The sequence below is a fragment of the Ursus maritimus genome, unplaced genomic scaffold, assembly GCF_017311325.1.
Source record: "Ursus maritimus isolate PB19 unplaced genomic scaffold, ASM1731132v1 scaffold_24, whole genome shotgun sequence".
Classification (NCBI taxonomy): Eukaryota; Metazoa; Chordata; class Mammalia; order Carnivora; family Ursidae; genus Ursus; species Ursus maritimus.
Window position 1 is genome coordinate 40622106 of NW_024424897.1, and position 17793 is coordinate 40639898.

Genomic DNA, 17793 nt, shown 5'->3' on the forward strand with positions numbered 1-17793 from the left:
GGGGGGGGGGGGGCAGAGAAGTTAAGGCTCTTGCCCGAGACCACAGAGCAGCCCCCCAGGCCACAGCTCAAGCTCTCTTATCTCACAGGGCTGCCTCCAAGATGTACTAATTCTCTTCTGGTATTCTGTGTGATTCCAGGAAGGAAGCCAAAGGAAGCGCAGGGTTGGGGGTGACTTTCAGTGGGAGGCATGGTGTGCTCCTGGGTCCTGGTCCTTGCTGCCTGAAAGCACAGTGCCTCCTGACTTTACTACTTCTGTGAGTTGCTCCGAACACTGAAAGCCGGGTGACTTCAACCTCAGAGTACGGGGGGCCTCCTGTATGTACTCCAGTCTATTTAATCCCAAACCCAAGGTAAAGTGGAATGAAAGAGAGTACCTGTTTATTCTGAGCCAATTGCAGCCCAGCTAGCAAACCTCAGCTCAACTTTGTTCAGAACGCCTTACATCTTCACCTGGATGTTCCTACAGCTGCCTTTGTCTCTAACACACACACACACACACACACACACACACACACAGCCCATGCTCACTTCCTAATCATTTGTTTACATAAAATAGAGAATCATGAGTCACATATAATAGGTTCTTAGTCTTATTACATCTGAACAGATTCTAAAATTCCTTTTTAAAATCAGAATATATTAATTGGCTCCATTGCCTTCAGGATAAAATCCCCTTTGTAATGCTACTTCCTCTTCCAGGAACATCCTCTCCACCCCACCCCACCCCTCCCCTCCCTGTATGATAGCGGTCCAGCTGGGCCTTCCTCCTCCCCAAAGCCTTCTCCCACCCCACTCCTCCCCACACTTCCGCCAGGGCCAGGCCCCCTGCCGTCTCTACAGAAGAGATTCTGGTGCACCCGTGCCGTCCTCTAACTTCATGTCTGTCTCTCTGCCTGCCCCACCTTTGCGTCAATATAGAAAGCTCTTTTAACATCCCATTCTGCCTAGACTCCTGCCAGAAGCAGAGGAAGGCACTGTTTCCCCCATCCACTTCCTCCCTGACAGCAGGAGCTCTGTCTCTTTTCTTGGTCCCTTTCTCAGCCCATAGTAGGCCCTCAGGGAGAGCCCGCTGAGCCTAGAGGTTATGATTTTGGACTTGGTGCAAACCTCAGCTCTACCACTTCCCAGATGCCGACCTTGAGTAAGTAAGTCACTCAACCTTGTAAAGTAAGGGTAATAACAGTTCCTGCCTCAACACTGACACCATAATAAGAACTTTATAAGCCTTGGTATTTTTAGCTGCTGTGTAGGCAGTTAGTAAATGACTCAACTTATTGTTTGTTTAATTGCTAAACAGAAAGGTCTCACGGCCATCTCCAAAACCCCCAGCCCGTGCCAGGTGAGTAGCGCTTGGCGAATAATCGTTCATGGACTTGGACATGCCCAGGACCACGAAGTGGCAGCTCGGTGTGGTGATTATGAGCCAGACTGTTGGGTTGGCTCCTGGCTCTGTCATTTGCCAACTGTGAGATCTTAAAAATTACTTAAATATTCTAGGCTCCAGTGTCCTCATGGCTACGGTAAGAGGATGACAAAAACTCCTTTCTCACGAACTGTTAGGAGGGATAAATGAATTAATGTGGGATAGTTTCTCTCCATCGCCTCTAATACCTGTGAGAGCCCTCCCACCAGCTCACCCAGCTTAAGAAGATGAGTCGGCTAGTTTGCTCCAAGTCGACCCACAGTCTCAGGTTTCCTGAATGGTCCAAACCGCAAGTCAGGAATAACTGTCAGTATTATCAGAAGTATGGGATTCAGGCCTCAAAGCTATAGGCCACACTGCGGGGGCTAGGAGAGGAGGGGGATTCAGGATGATCTCAAGATGGGGGGTGGGGTGGGTCGAGTGGGTCTGGGTGAGCGGAGGGAGGAATGTGCCGTGTACGGGCACTGGGGAACTGGGCAGGCGGGATGCCCCCACCCCTGTCTGGGAGGGGCAATCATACAGAACACCACAGTCAAGCCTCAGTGTGGTGACAGGCCATGGGGAGCCACTGCAGACTCTAGAGTAGGAGCATGGCTTGCCAGAGGTCAAGTTGGAGTAAGAGAGGTCAGAGGCAGTGAGAGGGGCTGCAGCCGGGAGGTGAAGAACAGAAAGGACGCATGATTTGGTGACCTCCTGAGATCCTAGGAGGAGTGAGGAAGCTGCTGTCAGCTGCGGCATTTGAGTGTGAAGCGCCAGGAGGACACCTAGAGGTTCTCCAGCCCTGCGCTCTCACCTCTCAGTCTCTTGGTCACCACAGCTCAGGTTGCCTGGTTTCCAACACGCCCTCCTTCAGTTCCAGCTACTTGTCTTCACCCCCCCACCCCACGCTCTACCCTCTCTTCAAGTCCACCGAGCCCACCTGACTTCTGGGAAGCCCTTAGAGGGGACCCTGTTTAACACGGCTCAGCCCTGGGCTAGCTTCCCTCAGCAAGGGCAGTGACAGCTGCCACCGATGCCCTTTATCGAGCATTTCCTCTCTGCCAGGCACGGGGCGAAGTTGTTTACATGTGAAAACTCATTTAATTCTTACCATGACCCCAGGAAATAGCCATTCCTACCCCCTTCTTGCAAATGAGGAAATCGATGTTCAGCGGCTAGGGGACTTGCCAAAGGTCACAAGGCTAATAAGTGGCAAAGCCACCTGCTTATCTCCAAGTCCATGCTCTTAACCTTGCTGCTTTTCTGTGGCCTCCGGCAGGTGCGCTCAAGGTGGCCGTGCTGCCCACCAGAGTCCACGGAAAGCTTCTCTGGGGTGAGGTGGGGGCGTGGATGGGAAATCAATAACGAGTCATGTGACCTGGGGAAGTCACTGCCCTCTAAGAGTTTCTATTTCCTCATCTGTAAAATGAGACAATAACTCACACTTCACAGAGCCGCTGCGGGGCTCAGGTGAGACGCAATGCAGGTGAAGTACCCTGTATAACCTCGGCACGGAGTTACTCAGTAACTCAGGGCGCCCGGGCAACGACAAGAGACCCTAAGAGTAATTGAGTTATGCTATGTATAGGCACTCTGCTAAGTGCTTGCTATGCACATTCTAGCTGCTCCTCAACGTGCTATGAGGTGGGTCCCCCAGGTGTCCTCATACCACGTCTGAGCATTAGAGAGGTTCACTTGCCCTAGGTCACGCAGCTGGTGAGAGACATCGCAGGGCCAGCTCGTGCAGCCCAGCACAAGCCTTGGATACCATTTGCCTAACACCCTGGTACTCTGCACCAGGCTGATGTTCAAAATCTCACACCATTCCCGAGGCACACACACCAGTGAATCAGAATGAATGTCAGCCAGGAGGCCGCCCTGGTTCTAACCACTGAGGTCCATTGCCTCCCATTCTCAAGTCAGATATTCCATATCCCTTCCTATCTTCTTCCCCCAGAGACTCCAGAATCCTGGAGGGGCAGGACTCCGCCACGTCCCTTCTTTCTTCACATGGTATCAGGCGTAACGAGGTGTCCACTAAACAGTGGCTGTGCTAAATTCCAACAGGGACGTCCAAGAAGCCACCGGCGAGAACAGATTTCCAGTGAGAAGCCAGAGCCAGGGAGAGGAATTCTGAGTTGGCGACACAGAGCAGGGAATGGGAGCCCAGGGGAGACAAGCGGCAGGTGGCGGCAGGCCAGAGCTTACCTGGAGGGGGCCTGGCTGGCTTTCCCCACATTGTTGTTGATGTCTGTTTCCTCGGTCAAGTCGAACCGGTAGGATTTGGCCTTGAACAGGAGTTGCCAGGGACAGGCCATCGCTATGGCTTTGCAAAGCTGGTCACTTATCTGGATTTAAACTCAGAGGTTCTTCTCTCTGGGGCTGACGAAGGGGAAGGAGAGGGTGTCAGAAGGTTAGGAAAAGTTTGCGAGCCTCCTCGATATGGTTAGTTTATTACAAAATCAGTACAAAAGCTGACATAAACAGTCTTAAACACCCGCTTCATCCCTGCTTGCAACCCCTGTTCCTATTTTGAGGTTGGGTTTGGGGGTCCGCGGACATAGGTTTTAATTCTACAGAGCCACATAACAATCTAAAGGAAAGACACTGAACCCCATAGCTCAACAAGGACAAATCACGTACGCTTTGAGCCTCCTTAATGGGACCTGCGGGTCCCCCTAACCCGGGGCAAGGTGGGGAGGATCCCACTTGTGTTGAAATGTGGATGTCTTTGCCTGGTCCTGCAAGGTCATTCCCAGGAGTCTAATTAGCAGCTGTCATGTTACACCTGTCATTGGAGAGCACACTCAAGTTGTAGCTGTCCTCCTTTAAGATTTTACAACTGCTGTCAACCTACTGTTTGCTCCCTCTTTATTATGGGGGTGGGGAGCGGGGTGGGGAGAGCGATATTTGTTTGTGAGATTGTTTGTGAAAAAATGCAGTCAACCCTCAACATTCGAGACCACATTCTTTAAAAAAGGGGGAAAGGGACACCAAAGTGGAGGCCCAGGTCTGGTCTGGGCTTGCCCCCAGCATGCCTTCTCAATGGCAAAGCCCCCTCCCCTGCAAGGCAGTGTGTGATGTGGCCCATGGAAGAATCTTAGAGGCCCCCAGATGGGTTCAAGTCCTGGGTCTACTAGTTCCATGACCTGGATCAACATATTTATTCTTCATCTGTAAAATGGACGTAATAATATTCATCTTAACAGAATTCGTTTGCCAAGGGAGAGGTGCCCATTATAAGGACTGGAGAGGGTAATCTGGGTAGAGATTCTTAGTGAATTCCTCTGCGCTCTCTAATCTGAATTTACCAAAAAGGTTTTCCTTGAAATGTAGCAAATTTTGCAGGAAAAACATCTAAGCAAGATGCCCTTTTCAAATGGCTGAACCTCTTGTGGGCATTTCTTAGACTTTCCGCCAGTTTATCTCTGTAGGACGAAAACTCCCACAGTTTTCAGGGCCTTCCCAAACAGGAAGAAGCAAAACCCTCTCGAAACAGTAGCTTCCCCAGAAATGAAGACAACTCACCTCGCAGCCAGCGGCACTGCCTCTGCGGAAGACGGACAAGCACCCAGGGGGGACTTGCACCCGGACGCCTTCGGAACCACCTCTGACTGCCCGGTCCTCTCACTGAGAGGTCGCAGACCAGTGACGCTGAGTTCTCTGGGGCCAGAGAGTTTCGGGCTCAACTGACTGCAAAGTTATGAGCACACTGGCAGCTAAGATGTATTTATACCACCCCGGGTCATCCAGGGAGCCGTTTTGCATAAAGGTCTCTTTTTGTTGTTTCCAAAGGGAGTGTCCCTGGCTGGGTGGACAGTTAGCCAATTTATGAGTGGGGCTCCTGGCCTGTGGGTGACCTGGCGCTGCTATTACATCACTCCGTGCAGGGCATCCTCAGCAAACCCACTGCTTCCTGGTCCCAGGTCCATGGTGGCAGCTCGTCAGCCAGGGGTGGGGGTGGGGGGCTGTCTGATAAAGGAATCATCGTGGAGCTGGGTTTTATTTAGCTAAGCCACATTCCCCTGGCTTTCAGCATCTGGGTCCTTTTTTCCCTCAGCAGGGAGCTCTCTGGTTAATTCCTGTCCAGCCTCTTAGTTTTCCAGTTTGTGGCAGGAGTCCAGGAAGCTGGGGAGTACTGACAGCATGGAACATACTGGAAAATGCCCAGGTTACAGAAGTCCGGTGATGCTGGATGATGCCAGTGTTCCAAACGGGTCACTGAGATACTCAGCTTGCGGTTTGGGGAGGGGAAGGAGAGCCGCTGGCACAGGGAGACCACCCAGATGTTGGTGCCGCTGATGTCTCACCCTTCAGCTCTAAGTAAGCTATGGTAGGACGGCAGGTAGGATTATTTTCTAGAGAGGAAATATTCCTGCTTTATAACGGAAATTCTTTTGTAACTTGTTCTATGGAAAATTATCGTTTTTTATGAGTCCATTTATTATAGTACTTCAAATACAGTATTCCTGCATGGTACGAATCGTTCACCACGATCTCACCATCCTGACATATCACCGTCCATCCAACGGTTGCCATCCGCCCATCTCCTTCCTGCCCACCCCAAATTAAATGCAGCATCATAATGGATTGAGTTTGTGTAAGATAAACCGACTCACAAAAAAAGACATGAAGAGAAGCTCAAAGATTTTTGTCGAATGAATGAATGAATGAATGAATGAATGAATGGAAAATAGGAGTAGACTGCAATGAGTTTCAGCATATCAAAGCCACCCTTCTTTCAGGCTTTAGGCAGTTCAGTTCTGGGAAACCAATCTGCCTGAGGGAAGACACTGAGTCCTTGGGCTCAAAGAGTGCAAAGCTAGGAGAAAAGAATGATGGATAATTCTGGTACAGTGTGATGCTTGCAGTGATAGAGGGATGGCATGGGTGAAGTAGCTGAAATCTACATTGTTCAGGGAAGGTTCGCAGGGGAAAGGACACCAGGACAGGGTTTTCAGGGATGATTAGGAGTTTGCCTCACTCTAACCCCTATTCCCTCTGACTGCTCCCCCCTATTCTGGCTATTCTTGCAGCAAATATATGTATTAATTCCTTTAACCCCTTCAGCAATCTCATGAGATAGGTACTATTATTTGCCACTCATAGAATCCTCTAGAATCCCTTCGAGTTGGCATCAGAGCAGCCGGTTGGTTTTGCTGCAGGAAGTGCAGTTCTTCGGTTCTGTGCTCTGCCCAACACGTGACAGCTGGGCTGTGCGTGCGTGGGCTGGGAAGCCCCAGGACATGCATGCTTTGCCCTTCACTTGAGGTGGGGTGCCCGGCTCCATGTCAGATGCTCTCAGCCCCGATGAAGAGGACCCCTCCCAGATGCAGCTCCTGGGAGTGTCTCCATGTCCTCATCATCTTGTTGTCAGCTGGCCTGTGCAAGGACCCCCCTTTACGTGACCCCCTGAAGTGCGGGGTGCTTAGAACTGTGCGGCTGCCTGTGTGTCTCCTGCCGCCTGTGATTCCTCCCCTTTGGACAGGCAGGGAAACCGAGGCACCTGGAGTCTCAGGGGCATCTGTGGCAGAGTCAGGATGGAACCCAGATCCTTTGACAGTCTCCCCACTAAATTATGAGTCCTTGGGGGTAGGACCAGGCCGTCCTCACCAGCCAATATCCCAAACACCTACTGATTGGCGTAGAGTGGGCCCTTGGGAAGCATTAGCTGAGCACTGAGTGGTACGGAGCAAAGGGCCTCCAGAGGGCCTGGTGCAGGCAGAGAGCGGGAGCTCTTTGTTCCCCTGTTCCTTTGCATTCTGCTCTCGTTACCAGCCTGAGCATTGAGGCAGCCACGTCACCTCAGTGCCTGCCCTCACCCAGCAGGTGCCAACCCCACGATGTTCTTGGCCCGTGGCAGGGCTCGGGTCAGCAGTCACTGTCCAACCCAAGCACCAGGCTTTGAGGAAGTGGCTCTGATGGGTCTGACAGGTCCTGGGTTCTAGCGACAGCCCCACGACTGAGCTGCTGTGTGACCTCAGAAAAGCCACCTCTCCCTCCCAAGGCCTGACTTCTCATGCCACCCATGATTGGCCAAGATTAAAGTGAGGGGATGAGAACCAAGAAAATGCTCTGAGCTATGGAGCAAAAAGGCAGCCAAGCAAGAATCTGTGGATCAGAGAGTAACAATTTGCCTTGTGACAAAGAGCAAGCAGGGGACCTGACCCCTCCTCCAGAGTGCCCTTCCTCGGGGGGTCAGCCCCCACCCCCATACAAATTCCCAATTCTCGTTCTCTCTCTGCAACATTGCATTCATTTTTTTTTTTTAATTGGGATAAAACTCACCCTGGGGTAAAAAAAAAGTCACCATTTCCACTATTTTCAAGCTTACATGTCAGTGGTTTGTAGTATATTCAAAATGCTTTGTATATTCACAATCACCACTATCCCAGTACTCTCTGAGTCAAACAGCGAGGAAGCGAGTCAAAACAGCAGTAAGGTTGGTGACGCACAGAGAGGTTAAGAGATTCCCCAGGGTCACACAGTGGGGAGCCTCCGAGCTGGAACACACGGTGGACTCTGATGCCCACCCCAGAGCTCCCGTGTGCACGCGGGGTCCAGGGCTGGCTCCATCCTGGAGGTGTCATGGATTTCCCTCTCTGCATATCTGGTGGCTTTCTGGGCCTGCCCTTGGCCCTGCTCACCCAACAGGCCGCATTCCTGGGCCCGTTCTGATGATGGATGATGCAGGTGAATGCTGCCGAGGAGAAATCAAAGAGCACAGAAGGGGAGGCAGGGCCGGGTGGGGCTGAGGAGGGGGGGGGTGGAGGTACTGAGGCCTCTGGAGAAACACCTGCCCCCCCTCCTTTCCCGCACGTCTTTGGCACCAGGCAGCCAGCCGCCAGCACTGGAAGTTCTCAGCCTCGTCAGCCTGGGACTGAGCTTCCACCAGCTGAAGTCAATCTGGTCCCGTGCCAGGTTGTGGAGATGGTTCAGCTCCGGCGGGGCCTTGGGAGGCAGCCTCTTTGAAGCGCTTTCTACAAAAATAACGTGCAGAGAGCACACTTCCTAAGCAAGGCACCTGCATGCATCAACCATTTAATCCACACACAGCCTGGGAGATGGCTGTTATGACTAGTCCCATTTTAGAGATGGGGAAACTGAGGCCCAGCGAAGTTGAGTGATCACACAGTTAGGCAGTGGTGAGGCTAAAACCCTGGAGTGCCAGCTTGCAGGCCGGGGTCCCCCTCTGCACCTCCTCCAACTGTCAGCCCCTGCAAAGGGCAGAACCAGGACAGACACAGCTCCAGGGGAGCGAGGCTCCAGCACCACACCCTACTGCCTTTCTTGGCGTCTCTCCTCCCCTCACCCCCCGCTCTGTAATAAGAGTTCCCCATGATAAGCATTACGGCGACCACGGACTCTGTAACTACAGCCAGGCCCCGAGCTTCCCACTCATCCTCTCAGTCTACAGCTCCGGCAGCCGTCCGCGAAGAAGGTACTATTACTTCGCCAATTTGACAAGGAAGGAAACGGAAGCACAGAAAGGTTGAGCCACCAGCCCAATGTCACTCAGCTCTTAAAAGGCAGAGCTGAGGCTGGGCCTCGGTCTGAGACCAAGGTCTTGCTGAGTCCAGATGACTTTCCACCTTGGGTGCCCCTCTCTACCTGCCCATGTGGCTGCCTGTGAGCCCCCCCGGGGGCAAGGCGAGCAAGGAGCAGGAAGGGAGTGGGAGACTGAGGCCAAAGTGAGAGCCGAGGATTACCTGGGCTTGAGTGCTCTCCCCGCATTCCAGTGTCTGCTGCCAGCTCTGTGCAATGTAAGGCAGGTTCAGGGGCCCCAGGAAGGGTCAGAGGGGTCCCTGCCACAGGCCCCTGTTTCACAAACCCCAGGGAATCCTCTCAACAGAACTTTGAGGGAGCTACCGTTATCTCTAATTTACGGAGGAGGAATCTGCAGCTTAACGAGGGAAAGTGACTTGTCCGAGTTACCCAGGGAGCAGGGCAGAGCTGGGATTTGAACCCGGAATTATCAGACTCCAAAGGCAGTTCTTCCTATGCCGTGTGCTTACGGGGTGCCTGTGAGGTAGGACTCAGCAAGATGGGAGGCAAAGCCGTGATCCCAAAGACACGGCTCTGGTCCTTCTTACTCCCAGAATATGCATAAAATAAGTGAAGGAGGGCCACCCTTCTCTGTGCTCTAAGCCCCACAGGACAGGAGGGCTGTGCCATGCTTATGTCTGAATTTCTGTGGTATACAGTAGGTGGCCCAACATTGATTGCATGGAGGATTTGTGTACTATGTGCACAGTGTTTTACCCAACCTCGTGACAACCCGGCAATGAAAGTGTCCTTGTTCCCATTTTACAGGTGGGGCATTGAGAAACAAAGAGGCGGCCCACTGTCTCAGGGACCATGGGGCAAAACTGGGTAACCAGACTCCACACTGGACGTGGATCTTGCTTAAGATTCTCTCTCTCCCTCTTCTATTGCCCCCCCCCCACCGCCAAACTGGACAGCCAGAAATGCAGTCCTGCGTCCTCCCTGCGCTGAAGCCAGGGAGCCGTCCCCTGGGGGGCACTGTGCTGACCCCAGGACTGTACAGAGCTTTGGGCTGTGCTGCTCAGAGGCTCAGGGAACAGGGCCTCCAGGGGCAGCGGGGGCTCGGTGGGGCTGCCGTCCTTCAGGCAGGAGGGCGCTTGAAGGACAGAAGGACTGATATGGGGGGAGGGGACAGAGGAGGGCACCCCAGGCCAGAGGAGAAGCCTCAAGCTCCACTGCTTCTAAGTGAAAGCGATGATGCTGGTTCTCCCAGTGGAGATGCTGTACCTCTCTGGACGGAGGGCATTGCCACCGCTGTCCAGGAAGCTCCAGCTCACCGGGACGCCAGTAGGAATAAAGCAAGTAGCAGGGTGTCAGCACATGGTTGTCATGGTGAGGCGGAGTGCTTTCAGGGAGGTGTGTCACCTGCTGTCCCGGTGCCCCGGACCATTTGGAAGCAGCCCCCCGAGCTTTAGTGGGGCCGGGCGGCTGACGGCCAGGTGATAGCATTTCTGCACAGGGCCCTGTGACAGTCGGGCTTCCTGTCCCCGTGCTGTGCACATGTGGCTGTGAGGCCAGACTGGACTCTGTGCTGCTCCCGGCTCAGCCAGGTGAACTTGGCCAAGCCCCCAGCTTCAGGTTCTTTGGCTGCAGCGAGAGCTTCCTTGGACGGTTATCCCAAGGCTAAAATGAGATCCTGTCTTCAAAGTGCCAGGCACCCAGGAGACCCTTGCCGTTCCCTTCCTAGCAGATGGCGAAGCTGAGGCCAAGAATGTCTCATTCCCGAGTCTCACAGCAATTCGTCCTGGCTCTAGTCCAGAAGCCCCCGACCTCCCTTGTGCTCCTCTGGGCCCATCTCCTCCTCTCCTCCTCCTCCCCAGGGTCGCTGGTACCACCCCCCTGTCAGATGGTGACGTGGCTCCCTTGAGTCTTACAGCACTCCGTACACAGTAGGCGCTCAGTAGCTGTCCTTACTGATGATGCTGAAGGCAAGGTCCACATCTGGGTAAACTAGGGTCAAATGACAGGTCTCCCAAAGTGTGGTTGGTGCACCTCAGGCAGTCCACAGGGTGTCTGGGGTGGTACCTGGAATAATGCTTTTTTATTTTAACAGTTAATATTGATGTGATTTCTTTCTGCAACCATTTACTGGTTTTCCACTTGTGCAATATGATAAAAATTTATTTTAGAAATATATTTTTTAAGTTAAAAAAGAAGTCGTTTTAAGCAAAAAATATTTAAGCAAAAAATAGTGTAGGTTGAATGCAGGTGTGACAAGACTCATGAAAGTGGAGCAAAACCACAAGGAAAATATACCAGAAGGCAGGCAAGTTGGACTGCTCAGCACTTGTGCGTGCGTGCGTGCGTGTGTGTGTGTGTGTGTGGTGTGCGTGCATGCGTGTGCGACTCGTGGCAAGTCACGTGTCCTAGCAAGGCTTCCCTCCCTTCACCTTGATACCCTAAGGCATCAAGTCTCAAACAGGCCCTCCGCCCCCGAGCCCCACGCCATTTGTCAACTGACCACTGGAGGGCGTGAGTCACACAAATTCCAGCCACTGTCAGGGGCTCAGTGGCTGGTACCACCTCGGATGACTTGGAGATGACAGAAGTGGAGGGATTTTTGTTGGAAATGCCCAGGTGGTCACCTGGCGTGGACAGACCTAAGGTGGCCCGGACACGATGGACTACTTCGCTCGCTGAGTCCCTGGAATGTGACTCATGCTGGCTGGCCGGGCCGGCACAGTGGGTCAGGATCTCACCAGCTTGCGCGGGCGGTCCAGCCAGGAATTTTCTTTAAGGGTCAGATTCCTTGCTGACCCTCCCCAGAACATTCTTTCTTCTCTGCCCTTCCATGCTTCCTTCTGGGTTGAGGATTAATACATACAGCAACATCCAGGCAGCCCCGGAGGTATGGTACTTTGAGAGGCAAGGATTTGGTTGCAAGTAGTATATTTGGAACGAGCAAGGGACATCAGAGGTAAATGGGGAAGGGCAGGCGGCCATCAAGCATGCACTACTAAGCCAGTTACCCCAATGGGCAACTGGAGTTTAACCCCCCAGGGAAACATAGGATGAAATGTAGAGCCCAGCCCAGAAGGGTCCCACCCAGGGGAAAGGCACCTGGCTGTTTGCCCAGCAATTCCAGAGCATCGCTGGTTGAGGCTGCTCCCAGGGAGGATTTAACTCCCCAAGGCCTGCTGTGGGCAGAGTGGCCTTCCTTGGTTCTGGAAAAGCCCTTAGGCCCGGAGATGCAGATGCTGGCAGCGAGAATTCACAGGGTGCACTGGAAGAGAGGTGCGGGGGGAGCATAGGTGGAGCCCCGCAGGTGGGGGGAGGGCTAGGCCAAATGGAGGAGGAAGAGAAGTGTCTGGTCACTTTCTCCCCAGCTTCAGCCGCTGAGGATGTCGGATGCTGACCCTGAAAAGCTGTCCATTTTTGGTTGGGCCATGTGAGCCCTCCGGGCCTCGGTTTTGTCAACGGTGATTCCCTGGAGCCTTTACAGAGCTGACAGCTGGGCTCTCGGAGTCTCTTCCACTTCATGGGTGTCTTATCTCTGGTGCTCTTGGGAGAGTTCTCTTCCTGACCAGAGTGCCCACCAGAAAGCAGGACAATAACCAGCACCTCCCACTCTGGACTCTGGCGCACAAAGATGTTCAGAGCATCGCTGCATGTAAGATGGGTATTGCTGCAGAAAGGCATGCTGGTCCAGCTTTAGGGTGGACCACATCATCAAAGACATGAAGCATAGGCAGAATTTTTCATGACGAGGAATAATGCTTATGGTATCAACAGAAAAACTTCAGGTGATGGTGCACAGTGATCCCCACCGCATCAAATAAAGACAGCAGGGAAAAAACTGTGAGAAAAAATGCTAGAATGTTAACAGTGGTGGAAATATGAGCAATAGCTATTTTCTTCTTCATTCTTCTCCGTACTTCCCATGTGGGCAGGGGAGCGGTACAGGGGGAGTGGGCAGCGTGTTTGCCGTGCATACACATCGGGACCTGGAGGAGAGCTGTCAGAGGAGATGGATAGCCCCCCACGCCTCGGCCCCCCACCCCCCCGATGGAATGCTTTGTTTCCTCCTGCCTGGCTGGTTGCTGAGCTTACATGGGAGACACCTGCCTGACGGTCGGTCGGTCGGTCGGTCGGAGGGAAACTGGCCCTTCTTCCGATATCTGTACCTCAGGGCCCTTCCGGCCTCTTCAGGAGCTCCCCAGCAAGCCGCACATGCGCTGTTCTCTCTCCCTGGACTATCCTTCCAGACGGCTCCCCCCGCCCCCGCCCTCCTTTCCCCCAGCTAACTCTAATCCCCTTCAGAATCTGTTTTACTTCTTTGTGCTGTCATCTCTAGAAGGCTCCCCCGGCCCTCCATCCCCAAGCTCCCTAGGATTCCCATCTAGCCCAACACGGATCCCACTATTTTAACGGTGGCTCAATCATCTGTCTCCTTTACTCGACACAAGCTCCCCAAAGCCAAGGCCATGTCTCACAATCTCTGGGGCAGTAGCCCTGTGCCTGGCATATAGTGGGTACTCCGTAAGATCTTTTATTAAGACATAGTTCACATGCCATCAAAGTCACCTTTTAAAATTGTACAATTCAGTGGTTTTTAGTATATTCACAGGGTTGCGCCACCACCACCACTCTCTCATTCCAGAACATTCCCATCACCCCAAAAAGAAACCCCATAAGCCATTAGCAATCACTGCCCATTTTCCCGGGCCCCAGCCCTAGACAACCTCTAATCTGCCTTTTGTCTCGATGGGGTCACTTATTCCGGACATCGTATCTCAATGGAACCATGCAATGTGCAGTCTTCTGTGGCCGGCTCCTTCCACTCAGCAGGCCGTTGTCAAGCTTTGTTCATCTTGGAAGGGGTATATTCCACAGTATGGACAGAGCCAATTCTTTCCTCCGTTCATCAGCGGATGGCTGCTTGGGTTGCTTCCCCCGTGTGGGTAGTATGAATACGCGGCTACGAGCATTTGCACACAGGTTTTTGTGGCAACAGATGTTCAGTCCTCTTGGGCGTATACTTAGGAGTGGGATTGCTGGGTCATAGCGTAACTTTATGTTAGCTGTGTGTGTGTGTGTGTGTAACTTTTTGAAGACCTGCCAGACTGTTTTGCAAAGCAGCTGCTCCGTTTCACGTTCCCACCGGCAGCGTGTGAGGGTTCTGATTTCTCCACAGCCTCACCAACGTGTGTTGTTGCCTGTCTTTTTACTGTAGCTTCCAAGTGGGTGTGCAGTGGCCAATGGCCTTTGGATGGATGCATGGATGGACAGATGGACGGACATGCAGAAGCGAATGCCAGTCTCTGAGCCATGAGCTCTGCTTCTGGCAGGACAGACAGCTCTCCAGTCGCTGGGTCTGCACCATGGAGAGACACAGCCACCTGCCTCCCGCCCTACACTGCGGTTCCAGACACCCCCTCTGCCTCCGTCCCTGGTGGCTCCAAGCATGCAGGGGGCTTGGGCTCCCCGAGGCCCATGGAGAGGCTCTGCTTGGACCAAACTCTGGCACCCCTCTAGGCCTCAGTTTCCTCTTGGAAATAATGAGCCGGCTGGTGGGAATGCACATATATTGCCCACACAGGGCGCAGCGCACGGGGGAGGGGGGTGGGGGTGTCTCCTTTTTCCAGTCTGTTTTCTCAGTCTGTCCAATACGTGCATCGATGTTGCCTCATTCATTAACTACTGGAAAAGAGCTGGAGAAGAGGGGGCAGTGGAAGCGGGGGAGGGAGAAGGCCAGCCAGAAGTTCATCTATGGCCGGAAACTGCAGCAGGGGCCAGCTGGCCACTGAGGGGGTGGGAGTCGCAGACATTCCTGGGAGGATTAGCATTGGCCTCAGGAGGGGATTTCTTCCCAGCCACTGGTAACCTCAAGCACTCCTGTTTTCCGGATCCCTGAGCCTCCTGTGTAGGGCCTCGGAGGGAGTGGGGAGATGGGGGGGGGTCACCTGAGAAACCTCACAGAAGTTTTCCAGATTCCAGGCCCAACCTTAATAGACAAGTAATGGCTCGCTACTCAGAGCCTTACAGCGTGGAGGGTTTTAAGGCTCAGCAGGAAAAAGTAGCAGCATCTGCCCCAGGCTCAGGAGTGGGGCGCTAAGAGAGCAATGACCTGTGTCTACTGTTGTGGCCACTGTAAGGCCGGCTCTCTGTGGATTACCTAAGGAATTTGTTGATTGGGGCAGTTAAAAGGTCAGGAGAGAGGGGCACCTGGGTGGCTCAGTCGTTAAGCGTCTGCCTTCGGCTCAGGTCATGAGCCCAGGGTCCTGGGATTAAACCCTGTGTCCCCAGGTTGGACTCCCTGCTCAGCGGGGAGCCTGCTTCTCCCTCTCCCGCTCCCCCTGCTTGTGCTCCCTCTCTCGCTGTCTCTATGTCTATCAAACAAATAAATAAAATTAAAAAAAAAAAAGAAAAAGGTCAGTAGAGAAAGAGAAGATATAATAAATTGCTGACATAACTGGGGGGTGGCAGCCGTGGCTCTGCCTGCCCCCTACCCCCGGGAAGCTCTAGAATCATGCAGGCCCCGCGGAGGTTACTGTGTAAGCTGCCAGATGACCTCAAGTCCCCTCCTCATGAAGGGAAAGGTCTATGTGTTGGCTGGAGGGAGATTATACACTCTCTGTTTTACCAGAAGGGAAACCGAAGGGTGCGGTGGATTGAGAGAGGTGGAGAAAATGCGGAGAAACACGGGCAACTTTGTGGCTGCAACTTTGTTCCGGGCCCTTGTGTTGTCTACAATTTAGTATTAACTGTTATGTCATGAGAACTTAACTCCTAGCTGGAGAAACTCCTTCTAGAAGTGTCAGGACATCTGCCCTGGCACGGCCACTTCTGAGAGGTTTTCTGGGCCTGGGTCTCCCTGCTGGGTACCATGTGATCCATCCCAGTTGACTGGACATGGGTGGGCTGCTCTCCCAGGGGCAGCCAGTGGCCCTGGAGGCAGCCTGCTGGGCCCTCTGCCTCAGAGGGTTTGAGCTGGAGACGAGGAGCCGCGGTTGATAGCAGGGTAGATATCCGGAAGACCCCTCAGAGAGAGGAGAGGGCAGGGGGGCCAAGGGCCGAAGCCACAGTGAGTAGCACTCGGAGGTGGGCCAGTGGGGGGCGCATCACCCCAGCCAGGCAGTGTAGAGAGAGCCCAGGCCCCAGGGCAGACGGCGCTTGGGGTGTGGAACTCCCCCAAGGCTGCGTGACGCCAGGCTGCGGTCCAGCCGCCCAGCTTCCTTATTGCCCAGAGAATTCTACAATAAACTGCTATACCCCGAACCTGTGGGAGGGGCTCGCCTTCTTCCACGAGGATCCTGCTCCTGTTTATGGAGGGAGTCTCCTGTTCACGGTAAAAATGAGAGCAACCCTTTCACCTGCGATGGAGGAAGTCAGGGAGCTAGACCACGATAAGGTGTCACAGCGGAAAGTAACCTGATGCTGCATTTTCCCGGGCACTGAGGGAGCAGAATTTGGCTGAAATTCCCGTTGAAGGATGGGGATTGAGGAGGGCACTTGTCCCGTGAGCACTGGGTGTTGTATGTAAGTGATGAATCACTGAACTGTACTCCTGAAACCAATATTGCTCTGTGTGGGGTGCCTGGGTGGCTCCATCGGTTAAGCATCTGCCTTTGGCTCAGGTCATGATCCCAGGGTCCTGGGATCGAGCCCCGCATTGGGCTCCTTGCTCAGCGGGGAGTCTGCTTCTTCTCCGTCTGCACCATCCACCCCCCAACTCGTACTCTCTCTCTCTCTCTCAAATGAATAAATAAAATCTTTTTTAAAATATTGCACTGTATGTTAACTACCTAGAATTTAAATAAAAATGTGAAAAGATAAATACATAAATAAAACGTATAATATTCGTCAGTTTTTCTTGGTTTATAGAAATATCCATGTTAATGTGAAAATAAGTAATTTAAAATTAGGATTAAAGTGAGCATTTGCTTATTAAAAAAAAGAAAGAAAGAAAAAGGAAAGGCAATCCACCTTTCACAGCCTCGCAGGGACTGGAGCAAACGGCCAGTTTCTGATGCACCCATCTGCCCCATGGGGAATTCAGAGACTCGGGCTTTCTCACCCCACAGTTGGAACGGTCACACAGTGCTTGAAATTACATGGCATGGGGCGCCTGGGTAGCGCAGTCGTTAAAGCGTCTGCCTTCCGCTCAGGGCGTGATCCCGGCGTTCCGGGATCGAGTCCCACATCGGGCTCCTCTGCTGGGAGCCTGCTTCTTCCTCTCTCACTCACCTGCTCTGTTCCCTCTCTCGCTGGCTGTCTCTCTGTCACATAAATAAATAAAATCTTTAAAAAAAAAAAAAAGAAAGAAAGAACTTACATGGCATGTGCCACCTGACCTGTTGGAAGCATCAGCAGTTTTCTCGGCTTCTGTTCCATTTTCTGCACAGTAAGCTGTGTGAAAACACCTTTCCTGCTTGTGGTCCCTCAGAGTGATGAGTACAGGTGTCAGGAGGGTGGGACAGGATTCCCAGGGCAGGTAATTCCCCACAATGGTTGGATTTTGTTTTACTTTTAAGATTTGCATTGTCTTCTTTTCTTTGGGGGTACAGGTCTATGAGGTTTTTTTTTTTTAATTTTTAAATTTTTTTTCCTTTTTTTTTTATTCACTCGGGAGAGAGAGAGAGTGCGCAGGAGAGAGAGCATGAGGACTGGGGAGGGGCAGAGGGAGAGGCAGGCTTCCCGCCGGAGCAGGGAGCCATCGATGCGGGGCTCGATCCCAGGACCCCAAGATCATGACCAGAGCCGAACATGATTCACTGACTGAGCCCCCCAGGCGCCCCATGTGTAGGTTCCCATCACCACCACCACCATAACCCCCGGTATGTTCTCTGTCCCTATAGCTTTGCTTTTTCTAAACTGTCATATACGTGGAACCGTGCCCTGTGT